This window comes from Camelus ferus, chromosome 7, assembly GCF_009834535.1.
Source record: "Camelus ferus isolate YT-003-E chromosome 7, BCGSAC_Cfer_1.0, whole genome shotgun sequence".
Classification (NCBI taxonomy): domain Eukaryota; kingdom Metazoa; phylum Chordata; class Mammalia; order Artiodactyla; family Camelidae; genus Camelus; species Camelus ferus.
In genome coordinates, this window is record NC_045702.1 from 30,534,702 (window position 1) to 30,547,466 (window position 12,765).

Below are 12,765 nucleotides of genomic sequence, written 5' to 3' on the forward strand. Positions count from 1 at the left end.
AATGAGTACTTTAGCCCGGGAGATAGCATCTCAAATGGCTCTGAGGACTCTGAAGAGGCAGGTGGGGAACTTGGTGTTATATGTGATTTCAGTGAAAGGAGTGCATGCAGTCAAGCACATACTTAGGCAGAGGCTTGCTGCTAGTCACGAGGAGCAGATGTCACCATTAATGATTTTAGTGCTTTTCTAGATATGAGGAGACACAAGAACTTGGACTCATAAAATCTCCTGAAAATCTATAACTATCAGGAGGCCTCTTCTGCAGTTTTCCCAGAGCAGAGTGCCTCATTCCTGATCTCCACCCTGAACTCCTTTCAGGGAGTGTTGTAGGTCAGTGGCTGCATCAGCTCGTGATTCAATCTTTGCAGAAGCAGATGGCAAGTGCCAATTTTTAGTTGGCAGTAAATTACTCAAATTCTTTGCCTTGGCATGGTACAAGTCATGCCTATCTGTTGTATACAATTTATTATTTTTTCATCAGTTTTTTTCTTCTGATTATATGAAGGGAAAAGGTCAAGAAATTGATGGAATAGAATGAATTCATTTGCTTTTGTTGTCAAACAAATTGAGTTCTATTGATTAATTACAGATCAAGTTGCATTAATATATAACCTAAAATTTATTTTTAAACTTTTTCAGACTAGATTGAAAACAACTATTGAATTAACTTCAAAGCGTTGCTTCTGAGGCTTAAGCAACAGCATAGAACTCACTGGTAAATTGAGCTTGATTTCCCATTCTCTTGAGAATTCTGACCCAGGGGAGCTAGACTCTTTAATGCATAGTTTTATACAAAGGTAATGGCCCACCCTGTAAGACCCACCCTGAAAATTTAAAAATAAAAGAAGCCCCACCTCTCCAGATGGAATTATTCATCCAGATGGTAGTTACACTGGAAGCTTTTAGTGCTGACTGCATTCTTAAAGCTTTCATTTTTATTTTGAAGATCATTTTTTCCTTTAAAGATTTCTTCTAGTTAATTAGAAACAGTAAGACCTAATGGATTGAACAAAGGGTAAAGGATTGCAAATGTTAAAGTTTAATCCTTATTCCATCAGTGACTACTGCTTTGTGTTTCAGCCACATTACATTGTCTCTCTGTCTCTATTTTGTCTTATGTAAGATGTAGAATTTCCACTTCCAGACTAGAGTATGTTTAGTGAGTGAGGAAGGATAAAAAATGTTACCTTCTCTGACAATGGTATTATTTAGAAGAGAAGTTGACTTCTCCTGATGTCCCAAGATTTCATAAACACACTTGTTAGCATCCATGAAAGAGTACGACTTTATACAGTCTGAAATTAGGATATAATTGATCAATAAATGCAATTTAGGAAGTAACCAGAGTTGAACTGGATTGATGCAATGAATTTTTCAGGAGGAAAGGCATATTTTAGCTAGGTTTTTAAAAAATTAAAATAAATCCAGGTATTTTGAGACTACAAAGATCTTTGGATTTCCTTTTAAGTGGTCTCCATGGAAGACCCACGGTAATGTGGTCTCCAGTGTTCCATATCCTTGTATAATCCCCTCCCCTTGAGTACAGTTGGAACCTATAGCTTGTTCCTAAACAATAGAATGTGGCAAAGATGATGGGTTGTCACTCTTGTGATTGCATTTTATTAAATGAAACTTTGCCTTTGTAGACTAGAGCTAGAGAGAGTTTCCTTTTGGTTGTGAAGAAGCAAACAGCCATATGTGAACTGCCTGTGGAGAAGGCTATGTGGCAGGATGGCTTCTAGGATCTGAGATCCTCCCTCAGTCGTAAAACTACAAGGAAACAAATTCTTTCAGAAGCCTTGAGTGAGCTTGGAAGCAGAATTCTTCTATAGTTGAGGCTGCAGATAAGGGAACAGCTAAACCATGCCAGTACTCGTGACCCATGGAAACTGCATGATAATACATGTGTGGGTTTTTTTTTTAAAGCTGTTAAGTTTGTGGTAATCAGTTACTCAGAGAAAGAAAACTGATATAATTGAATCTGTCCTGATCCTGTAATACTAGCAGTAAAATAATTTTACCTTGCACTCCAATATATGAAGGTTCATGTGTAAATTATATATACTACTACGGTAGGACCATGGATTAATTATCATGGAAACTGAGTGTTTCTTATTTTATTAGAAATAAAAATACATAGCAGTTCTAATATTTTCTTGTCTACCCAGTAGATTTCCTATACCATACCTCAGGGTTCTGCATACACATTCGAGACCCATTGCTTTTATCTGGGATTTCCAAGGTTGTAGATCAGAAAATTACTTCAAAAATTTCTTTGTGTATTAAAACCTACATATTGTTAATTTCTGAGTAGTTCCAGTTGTCCATCTGCTGCTGACCTTGACTGGAACCCACTAAACATTCAGTAGTGTGGATGAAGAAAAAATCGGGACACTGAGGAAAGAGACAGAACTGAAGACAACATTGCCTTGGCTCTGGGCATATAATTTTGTTGAACTTTCAAGTCAGGCCAAGGGAATCTGAAATTTGCTTGTTCAATGATAGCAACCCATGCTTGGTAGATCTATCTATATCTATCTATCTATCTATCTATCTATCTATCTATCTATCTATCTATCTATCTAAGGGATATATGGGATTTTCTTTTTGTCTGTCTGTCTGTCTGTCTATCATGTTCTTTGTCTCTTGGTGTATTCTATACCTTTTATTCCCTCATATTCAGCATCAGGAAGGGAAGGACACTATATGTATGTTGTGACAGATGACTTGTAGAGACCCCACTTTACTAAAACTTGGGGAAATACCAAGTAGAATATGACTTTTGACAGATTTCATCTCCTTTTACCAACCTTTGAGGGGACTGAAGTTGAGAAAGTCCTGGAAATAAAAAGATATTTGTCACTTATTCAGTAATTACCATGTATCAAATGTTGTCATGGAAAATTGACCTAAATTATGTCTTCTAATTCCCAAGATTAGTAGAGCAGAATGATTAAGGCACTGATCTGGAGTTGAAGTGCTGGATTAATATACCCACTCCACCACTTGCTACTTGCTGTGACCTTACTTTAGGATCCTAAATCAATCATTCATTTGTTTAACAAATCCATATTGCCTCATTCTGTGAGCTACTCATTCTTTTGGGCACTAGGAATTCAAGTGAACAAAGTAGGCTAAATCCCTCATGGAGTTTAGGTTCTAGTTGGGGGACCCAGATGATGATAGAATAAATAGTAAACAAATACATAAAAATGTTGGTTAGTGCAAGTGCTCTTGAGAAAAGTAAATCAATAATTTGGATGGCAGAAAACTGCAGAATGGTCAGAGAAAGCCTTTGTGAGAAGGAAGATGTCCTTTGAGCAGAGATTGAAAGGAAGGATGGAAAGATGCATGTATGTATCTGGGGGGAAGACATTTCAGAGACAGTAAAGACAAAGTACCAAGGGCCAGTGAGGGGAGCTTGCTTGGCATGATCCAAGAAGAAGGAAGGCATGTGGGTAGAAAAGAATGAGCCAGACAGGAATTAGTAAGAGATAAGCCCAGAGAAACAAGGGTGAAAATAGGGCAACCAGTTAGAAGGCCGTTGCAGTAATTCTGGTGAGAGGATGGTAGCTTTGATTATTGAGATAAGAAGTGGTAGGATTCTGGGTATATTTTGAAAGTGCAGCTTTTTGGCCTTGTTGATGGAATAGAGTGGTTTTAAGAAAAAGTGAAGACTGACTAAGGTTTTGGCAAGTGGAAGACTAGAGTTGTCATTGACTGAGTTGGAGGAAACTGGAGTTAGAGCAGATGTGAAGAGCATGTAAGGACTCCTGTTTTGACCATGAAAAAATTTAGACATATTATCAGATATTCAAAGGGAGATACTGTGTGAGCAGTTGAATACACAGAGTTCAGAGTAGTGGAAGGGTTGTTGTCAGTGTTCACTAGTATTTGAAGCCATAGTACTATGATGATGGTCATCAGGGGGTCACTAGGTCTCTCCTGTCATCTCCTCGGTCTCACTTACATGTTAGTATCTCGGCTGTTTTGAGTCTGTATTAATGTTTTCAATTTTCATAAAGTTCAGGTGATTTGTTAATAGAAAAAAATCTGTTTAAGCATTATCCCCAGAAATGTAGCAAATAATATATTACTTATCATTCTACATCTTAATCAGAAGGGTTGATTTAACTTAAAAATATTTAACTTATAGACCAAGAAAATAAATATTATCAACAAAATAGATGTATTCGCGTATAAGTATTTTTGTCATATTTCTTTTCTTCAGTCCTACCCTGTAATATGTTGAATTATTTCCTTTTCTTATATTTTTCAATATTCTCTTTGCTTATTTTTCTAATGCCTCTTACTTTTGCTTGTGCTTTTTAGTTTACTTTGTATAATACTTCACTTTGCATTTTCTCTTCATCTTTCTTTAGAGTTCTCACCAGTCGCCTCTTAGGCTCTCAAATGTTTCCATGCCCTTAATACTTCCTTCTTTGTCTTCTGTTCATTTTTGACTATCAGCAAGTGGTGACGTTTAGCTTGGAGAAGGACAGGACAAAGTTGTGACTTAAATGCTCTCAGTTCACTTCACAAGCATTTGTGGGGTAAGGCTCTTAGTATAATACAAATTTAAGATAGTGCTCACTTCAGCAGCACATACACTAAAATTAGAACAATACAGAGAAGACTAGCATGGCCCTGGCACAAGGATGACATGGAAATGCACGAAGTGTTCCATATTTAAAAAAAAAAAGTTTAATATAGAGATCATTAACTTACTGTCTTTTTGAAGACTCAAGCTAGTTGGGAAATATAATGTTCCCAGATGTAAAAAAAAAATCAGAAGAAAACTACACAGCAGCGTAGAAAGAATGGCAAAATTGTATAGTAAAAGCTGTGCACACAAATATTGAGGTGTGGTTGAGTACTGCAGTGGGATATTGTCTGTCTCACAAAGGTTTACATTATCTTAATGTATTTCCCATTACCTTAAATTATGAGAAGGCATTGTTGACTGAAAAAAAAAACAGCACAACCTTAAAGTTGAAAGGTGTATTTTACTTAGGGACCTATTGAGGACTGTATCCTGGGTAGCAGCCTCAGACAGCTCTGAGGGACTGTTCCAAAGACGTAAGGAAGGAGCCAGGATATTGAGGAGTTTCGCTGAAAAAAAAAATGTAGTCCAACATCAAAAAATTACTGCTACTCACAAAAAACACATCTCAAGTTAATGATTTTAGTGCTTTTCTATGTATGAGACCATGCAAGATTCTGGGCTTACTGAAATTTTTCTTTTGATATACTTCTTAACTGCCTAGGGGCAGTATCCTTTTTTTCTCCATCTTGAATTCCCTTCAGGGTACACTGTTGGGGTGGCTGCAGTGGCTGATGGTTTTATGACAGTAACATCCTTTGTTTACTGAAATGGCAGGCAACATTTTTTGTCTACAGGGTGAAGGTGTGTTATGAAAAACATTTAACAACAGGGAGGGCAGAGTGCTGGCCAAACTTAAGTTAGCTGTCATTTGTGAAATGCAAATTGAAACCATCATGAGATATCACTTCACACCTATTAGAATGCCTCTTTTTAAAAGTACTGTTGGAGATGTGAAACAACTGAAATTCTGATATATTACTGGTGCAAACGCAGAATTATACAGCTACTATAGAAAGCCATTTGGCAGTTTCTCATAAAGTAAAGCTACATTTACCATTCAATCTGACAGTTCCAAATCTAGATATTTACCTAGTATGAATTTGAAAACCTATGAGAAATGAAAACTTACATTCCAGTATAATCTTGTTTATCTATTCTGTATAGCACAGGGAAATATACACAAGATCTTATGGTAGCACACAGAGGAAAAAATGTGACAATGAATATATATATGTTCATGTGTAACTGAAAAATCGTGTTCTACACTGGAATTTGACACAACACTGTAAAATGATTATAAATCAATAAAAAATGTTATATTGTTAAAAAAAAAAACTTGCATTCACACAAATACTTGCAAGTGAAAGTTTGTATTGGCTTTATTCATAATTGCCCCAAACTGTAAAGATCAAAATGTCCTTCAAGTGGACAAACTATGGTGCATCCTTACAATGAAATACTGTAAAATAAAAGGACAACTACTGGTACATGCAATCACATGGATGAATCTCAGTGCATTATGTTCAGTAAGGAAAGCCAAGTTTGAAAGACTACTTTATAACACGTGATGGTTCTGTTATGACATTCTGAGAAGGCAGAACTATTGGCACAGAAATACAAATCAGAATTGCCAGGGGCTTTGGGTGTTGTGAGGGATGGACCACAAATAGGCATGAGGAAATTTGGGGGTGGTGAAACAGTTTGTATTTTGATTTTGGTGGTTATATGACTATATGTGTTTGTCAGAAGTCATAGAACTATACACAAAAAAATATAAATTTTACTGTATGTTAAATTATACCTCCATAAGGTTGGTTTTAAAAAATAGAAGAGAAAAAAAACCTATTTTCTGAATATGATAATAGGTGTTTTGGAGTTGAGTTTGAGTTTGAATAGTCTCTCAGAGGAGAATAATACCTCATGTGTCCTAGAATTAATTCATTTTATTTTTATCATAAAGTTTTTTTTCATTGACCAAATATGCGGCTTTAGGAGGAATTCACCTACAGTAAGGAGAGAAGACAAGGGGACCTATATATCATGCTATTCCTGAGGATAAAAGGACATAAGATAGAGCAGTCCTAAAAGCTATACCGTGTACTGAGTCTCTCTCTGGTGTAGAGTATTTCTTGATTATTTCACAGCACTCCTTTAAGATGGATAACATTATTATCATCTCTAGTTTACTGATGTGAGAACAGTTTCAGAGAATTTAAGTATTTTGCCCAGAACATGGATCAGCCAGGATTCAAACACAGATTTTTTTTGACTCCATAGTTTATGTTCTTTGTCTGATACCATCCTGTCTTCTAGATTATTCCCACAAATGTTTTCACAAAGATAGAACAGTCAATTTTGAATTATTTTATATTTTAGCTAGCATTATTAAATACGGAATTCCCTTTCTCAGAAACTGAGGCTGCTTCATAAATTGTTGTGCACTTACCCAGCCATTCAGGGCATGCACAATTTGATTCTGGATTACCCTCCATTGCTTCTCCTTTGCATCTATATTCAGAATAATTTTGGGGGAGGGTCTTTGCTAGTCCTTCTGGATCTCTTCCAAGATGTTAGTGTTCGTCAAGTGGAAAAAAATTAAGTTGTTATGCAACCAAGGATAATTATATCATTGTTCAGATACACTTCTTACATGTTGAGTCCTTTAAAGATAGTAGGCCAGGTAAGTATAAATTTTTTTAAAGATAGGAACTATCTTTCTCATTTCTGGTCTACATCAGAATGTCAACTCCAAAACTCACCTTGATGATGTTCAGTAAATATTTTTTTGAAAGAATAAAAAGAATGAATGAATCAATGAAAATGGGAGCAAAGAATAGAGATCAAAATCTCTGGAGTTGGCTAGAGACCTGTATCTGAATCCTAGCTATTCCATTTAATATTTGGTTGACTTTGGGTTAATTATTTAACCTTTCCCAAGACTCATTTTTCTCTACTATAAAATGAAGCTGTATAATAATAGCACCTGTCAATTATTGTTGTGAGGAGTAAATGAGAAAGAGTAAGGAATGTTGCTTATTAGCACAGTTGTAGACATAGTGTTCAGGGTGCAATGTTTATTAATATTTGTAAAATTCTATTATTCTGTTCTATATTGCTTCATTAATAATACAAATTGTAAGTTGATACTAATATTTAGGTGCTTCCCCAAATTTCATTTATTCTTTTAATTCTCCTAATTTCTGACACTCATGCATAATTTAGAGAATGTGACTCTGATTAGAATGATTTAGTCCAGTTTTCAAGTTGTTTTTCTTGAAATGAAGGGGAGGTGGTTGTGAGGGAAAGGATGAGTTGGGGTGGCTGCTCTGGGTTTTCATACATCTCCGTGTCCTCGTCTGCTATCATCACTTATGTAGTGGGAGTCATTCGAAAACAGATTATTTTGGTACAAAATCATATTGAATCCCTGTAAAATAAGTAACAGGAAAATTATTCTCAGTTACCTGTATGGTTAATGATTGGTGGCTTCAAGTATGGCTCAAGCATAAGCTGAATAAATCTTTGGATTTATGTCTATTAAATTAGTGTTGGAGGAGCAGGTCTATAAGGAACTAATTATCAAGAGAGCCTGAAGAGCCTCTCAAGTTCAGAACTTGTTCTGATAGAAGGGTAAGCTACCTAGCGAGCTTTTGCTAGACACGAGGCCTTTGTGTCCAAAAGGAGAGGCTGTCTCTTGAGTAAGCACGGTAAACATCCTTTGGACTTGCCTTTAAGTTTGATCAGTACGTCTGAGTCTTTCTGAGGAAACAGGGGTGGAGGTAGAGTGGCTGTACTTAACAATGGAAAGAATTATTTCATGCGGAGGGAAGATACTACCAAGCGTCATAGAGACAATTCAATTTTATTTTGTGCCGTCTAACTTTTTAGTAAATCAGCGGTTATCTGTTAGTCTTTGGGTGACCATACCTTCTGAGATGCAGTAGTTTTGATCTTCCTTTTAACCAATGAATGTGCTCCCTGTTGTCAGAGTGATTTCTATTTCCATGGAACAAAGAGTTATTTAGCCCATACAAACTGTGATTTGGGCCGTTTTGCACTTTAGCCAATTCTGCTAAGTGGTCACAGCCAGAGTAGCAAACAAGCCAATAAAATAATAACAAGGCTTGAAAGTTGTGTTAAGAAATTGTAGTGATCCTATGTAGTTGGGTGTCCATTCAGTCTGTACAGTAAAGGCAGGGAGACAAAATACTGGTGAAAAAAGCCTAAAGCAAGTAATTAGTAGCAGGGGAAAGCAATGGCACATTTAGATTATTACACTTCACTTTGTATTGGTATCAGCTTCTGAATATCTCAGCAGCATTCATTTACATACCCACCGAGGATTGCTGAGCAGAAATTACCCTTTGTTCTCAGGAATAGAATTTAGTGGGGTTACACGTTATATCTAGACTTTGGCCCCTTCAAACAGAAAGAACTATGTGATAATATGTTGAATAATATGTAATCTTCATTTGTAAGTGACCACATCGTGAGAATTGAAAATTTGTCTATTGTGAAGATGCTTTTTGGTGAGAATAGTTTAAAAGTAGTCCTGAAATGTAATTTGTGGCACTTGTATTTTAATACTTGTCACACTTTCCCCTCCCAGGCCTTTTCTAGTTCTGCCGCCCAAGCTCAGAGAAGGTAAGTGTCCTTCACAACGTCACACAGTTAGTAGTTGAGGAGTAGCACACCCCAGGTCTGTCTGAGCCTGCCACACTGTTTCACTCCTCAGGCCTGGTCAGGTAGTGGCTTGTAAAGGGTTGCCACATCAAGTCCAGGTGTCTGAGGCAAGTTGTCCCCAGGTAACTAAATGGGCATTAAATGCAAAGTGTGTGACTGCTAAGAATCATCTGGACCTTGCACACAGTTATTTAGTTAGAAAAAAATTTAAAAGCAAGTATTAAACTTCATATACAGATACTAAATAAAATCGAGTTGATAATGGAAAAGACTGAATAGAGAGGGAAAATATCCCCCCAAAGAACTTTCTAAATCACTAGAGTGTCTTTTTCAAGCCATTTTCTTATCTCTTTCCACCCTTGCTCTGCAGTCTCCTCAAAGACCCTCTGCCAGGCAATTTCAGATGTATTATAAACATGCTCTTGTGAACAAGAGCCATAATTCTCCTCGATGCGGGGCCCTGCTGCTGCTGACAATCAGCCCCAGGTAGCCTTTCACTTACCAATCGCTGTTGGCTCCAAAATAAGTTTTGAAAAAAAGTGAATCGGAGCTTAGGATCCAAATGATAAGTAAAATGAAGGAATGCTTGTGTTTTCACAGCTTGTGTTTTTGAGGTGGTCAAAAGTCACGGAGCTGACCCACCCACGAGAGCCCTCATCATTGCATTCATCTGTTAACAACCTTTTCTGTTTGAGTTCAGGCTGCTGACCTTTTCTTTAGAGTCATGTTTGAAGATTAGCCTTGTAGTAAGGCTAATGGCAATTCCTCCAAAATAAACCACAACCTATATTTCCCTGTTATTCTGTTTTAAGGTTTTGGCTAGTTTATTAAACTTTTGACATGGAGAAGCCGAGCATACCTTAAATTCACATTGGAAGCACCTACTAAATGAACACTATAGACGCATTATGATATTTTTAGAGATGATGTGAATGGGAAAGAAGATTTCCCCCTGTTTGAAGGGTGTTTTGGTCATTGACATATTTAGCGGGTCACTGGTATTCAAGGATGATAAAGACTTTAGTCTGACACCAGAATTAAGTTTGAAAAAACTTAAAGCCTTCTAGTATCAGGCCAGGATAGATAGCCTTTACTCAAGAACTTTTGGGTGAATCTCTTCTCAGTGCAGAGCCATTACTGCAGACAATGGACTAGACTCTGGGCCGTGCTGGACTCTTCCTGCCTTTCAGAAATTTTCATTCTTTTTGTTAGAAAATATGAGGTCCTGAAGAGTGGCATGCAATACGGAACAAGGGGAACAACAAATGAGTTGGGCGTATAACAGAACTCGGAGAAGAAGAAAACTGTTTTGACTTGAATGGTGAGGAAGATTCATGGAGGGGTGGTGTAAAATAGAACCTAGAGTTCACTGAGTGGAGATTTTCATTTTAAAATAATTAACGAACAGTCCTATTTTATATGCCCAAATATATTCAACAATAGATACTGGATGCTGTGCTGTGCGCAAAGTTAAATATTAAAGTTTAGGAAACGCTGTTCTGAAAGCAGAATTACAGAAGAATACCTAAATGTGTTTGTGTAACCTGTGAACGTTTCAAAGTAAAATGTTGTTTTTACTGAGTCTTGAAAGGTTGGTAGGCCTTCAGCAAATGGCAAGAATGCAAAAGCATTTTAAGCAACCTTGACATCAAATGTGACAGATTAAGTTCATGAACTAAATAAATGCCCAGAAGAAATTTAGATATTGGATAATCCATTCACTGGAGGGAAAAGTGATTTTATCATCTCTTACTTTCATAGGATTTCTTTGAGGGAGGTTTCTAAAGTGCTTACCCACCCATTCCCATATTTCTTTGGAATACAAGCATACATACTCTTTGTTGGAACATTCACATTTTGGTTACAAATCTAATGTTGAATATCCATTTCCCGTCTTGATTGATTACTTGTTCTAGTAGGTAGTAAAGGTGGGGAATAAAGAATCATTTCCAAAGAAACTTTTATTTTGGTTTGAAATACAATCTGGGCTTTTCTGCAGGAGACTGAATGGGCTAGAAATCACATCCTTCTAGAGGCCACTGTTACTGTGAGTCTATGTGCAGAGCTCCTGCTGTCCGACGGCAGTTGCAGAGTAGCTACGTAGAGGGAAAAAGTCGGTTTGTATTAAAGTTTAACTGGAAATAATATGTGAAGTAAGCCCACAGAACTTTCAAACATGTTTTCAAAGATCAAAACAAACCATAACTAGCTGGATTTGAATGTAAGGAGCATTTGGATATGTTTTTGTACTAACCAACAACCCCCACGTCTATGTGCTTATATAAATATGTCCATATAAAGAAGAATGATACTTATCCTTGCAATTATATATTAAGGTGAGACAAACAGCTTTTTGCTGTTGACTGTCAGATTGTTTTATTGAAAGCTTGTACTCTACTAAAGAAAACAAGGTCAGTGCTGGGGTACATTTCTGGCAGATTATTTAAACTTCTGAAAAGGGGAATGTCATTTAGAAATAATGTGGTTTTTATTAAATAAATCTGTCTAATAATATTAAGGTGTGATTTCAATGTTAAGAACAGACAAAGCCAATCTTAGGTACTAAGAGATGAGGGCAGAAGGTTGGGATCAGGGTGAGCAGGGAGCTGGGTGTTGGTTAGGACAGACACAGAGCACAGGAAAAAATGAAAAATAAAATTCCCTGTTATTCCTATATTGGAGGATATTTGATTTTTGTTTACGTTCTCCTTTGCTTTACAGAATTTTCAACAAAATGAGGTATGAAATTTGAGTATATTTCTAATATGGGATGAAAACAATAGATTTTCGTTAGACAGAAATGAAATAAGACCTTTTGTTTTCAATAATTCAGTGATAGTTGATAATAAAAATTATAAAAGGTAAAAACAAGGGATATTGTTACTATGATTCAGTATATCATGGAATCCAGACTTTGAAACGTTGAAGTAAGTTTATCTGTGTTTTCTTTAACTACCATAAACTACTGAACAAATTGCTGTCTTTTTAATTGATCTAAAATTCACAAGCATGGAGAATCTCACTAAGGCCTAGAATTTTTGTGTTTACCTTATTTGATAAAATTCTTTATCCCAAGAGAAAATATTTAAAGTCTTACTAATATTATCTTCATAGTATCTACATTCAGTAGCTCTAAATGAAGCTCATAATTTAGCTTCAGACACACAATTAATGTTAGTACTGTTATACAAAAAATGTTTTGGGTGTGTTTAATTGTAACCAAAACTCTTAACAAATTTTAAGAGTCTTGTAAACTGAAACTCCGTGAGATTTATATTTACATCTCAAAATGCATCAGAGTCTTAACAGTAGAACTGTAATTATACCTTTTGGATGTTTGTCATCCATATGGTTTTGGTGGCCAGAGGGAATGTGCTTTGCTTTTTTTTTAATTGAAGTACAGTCAGTTACACTGTTTCAGTTTCTGGTGTACAGCAGTGTCCCAGTCATGAGTATACATACATATATTCATTTTC

At 36.3% G+C, this 12,765-nt stretch overlaps 1 non-coding gene across 1 annotated transcript; it reads left to right on the top strand.

Annotated features, from left to right (window-relative positions):
- The first annotated feature begins 4,586 nt into the window (after positions 1 to 4,586).
- LOC116665144 lies at positions 4,587 to 4,693 on the top strand. The gene has a single exon (XR_004321707.1). It is a non-coding gene; the product is annotated as a U6 spliceosomal RNA (small nuclear RNA).
- Positions 4,694 to 12,765: the final 8,072 nt, after the last annotated feature.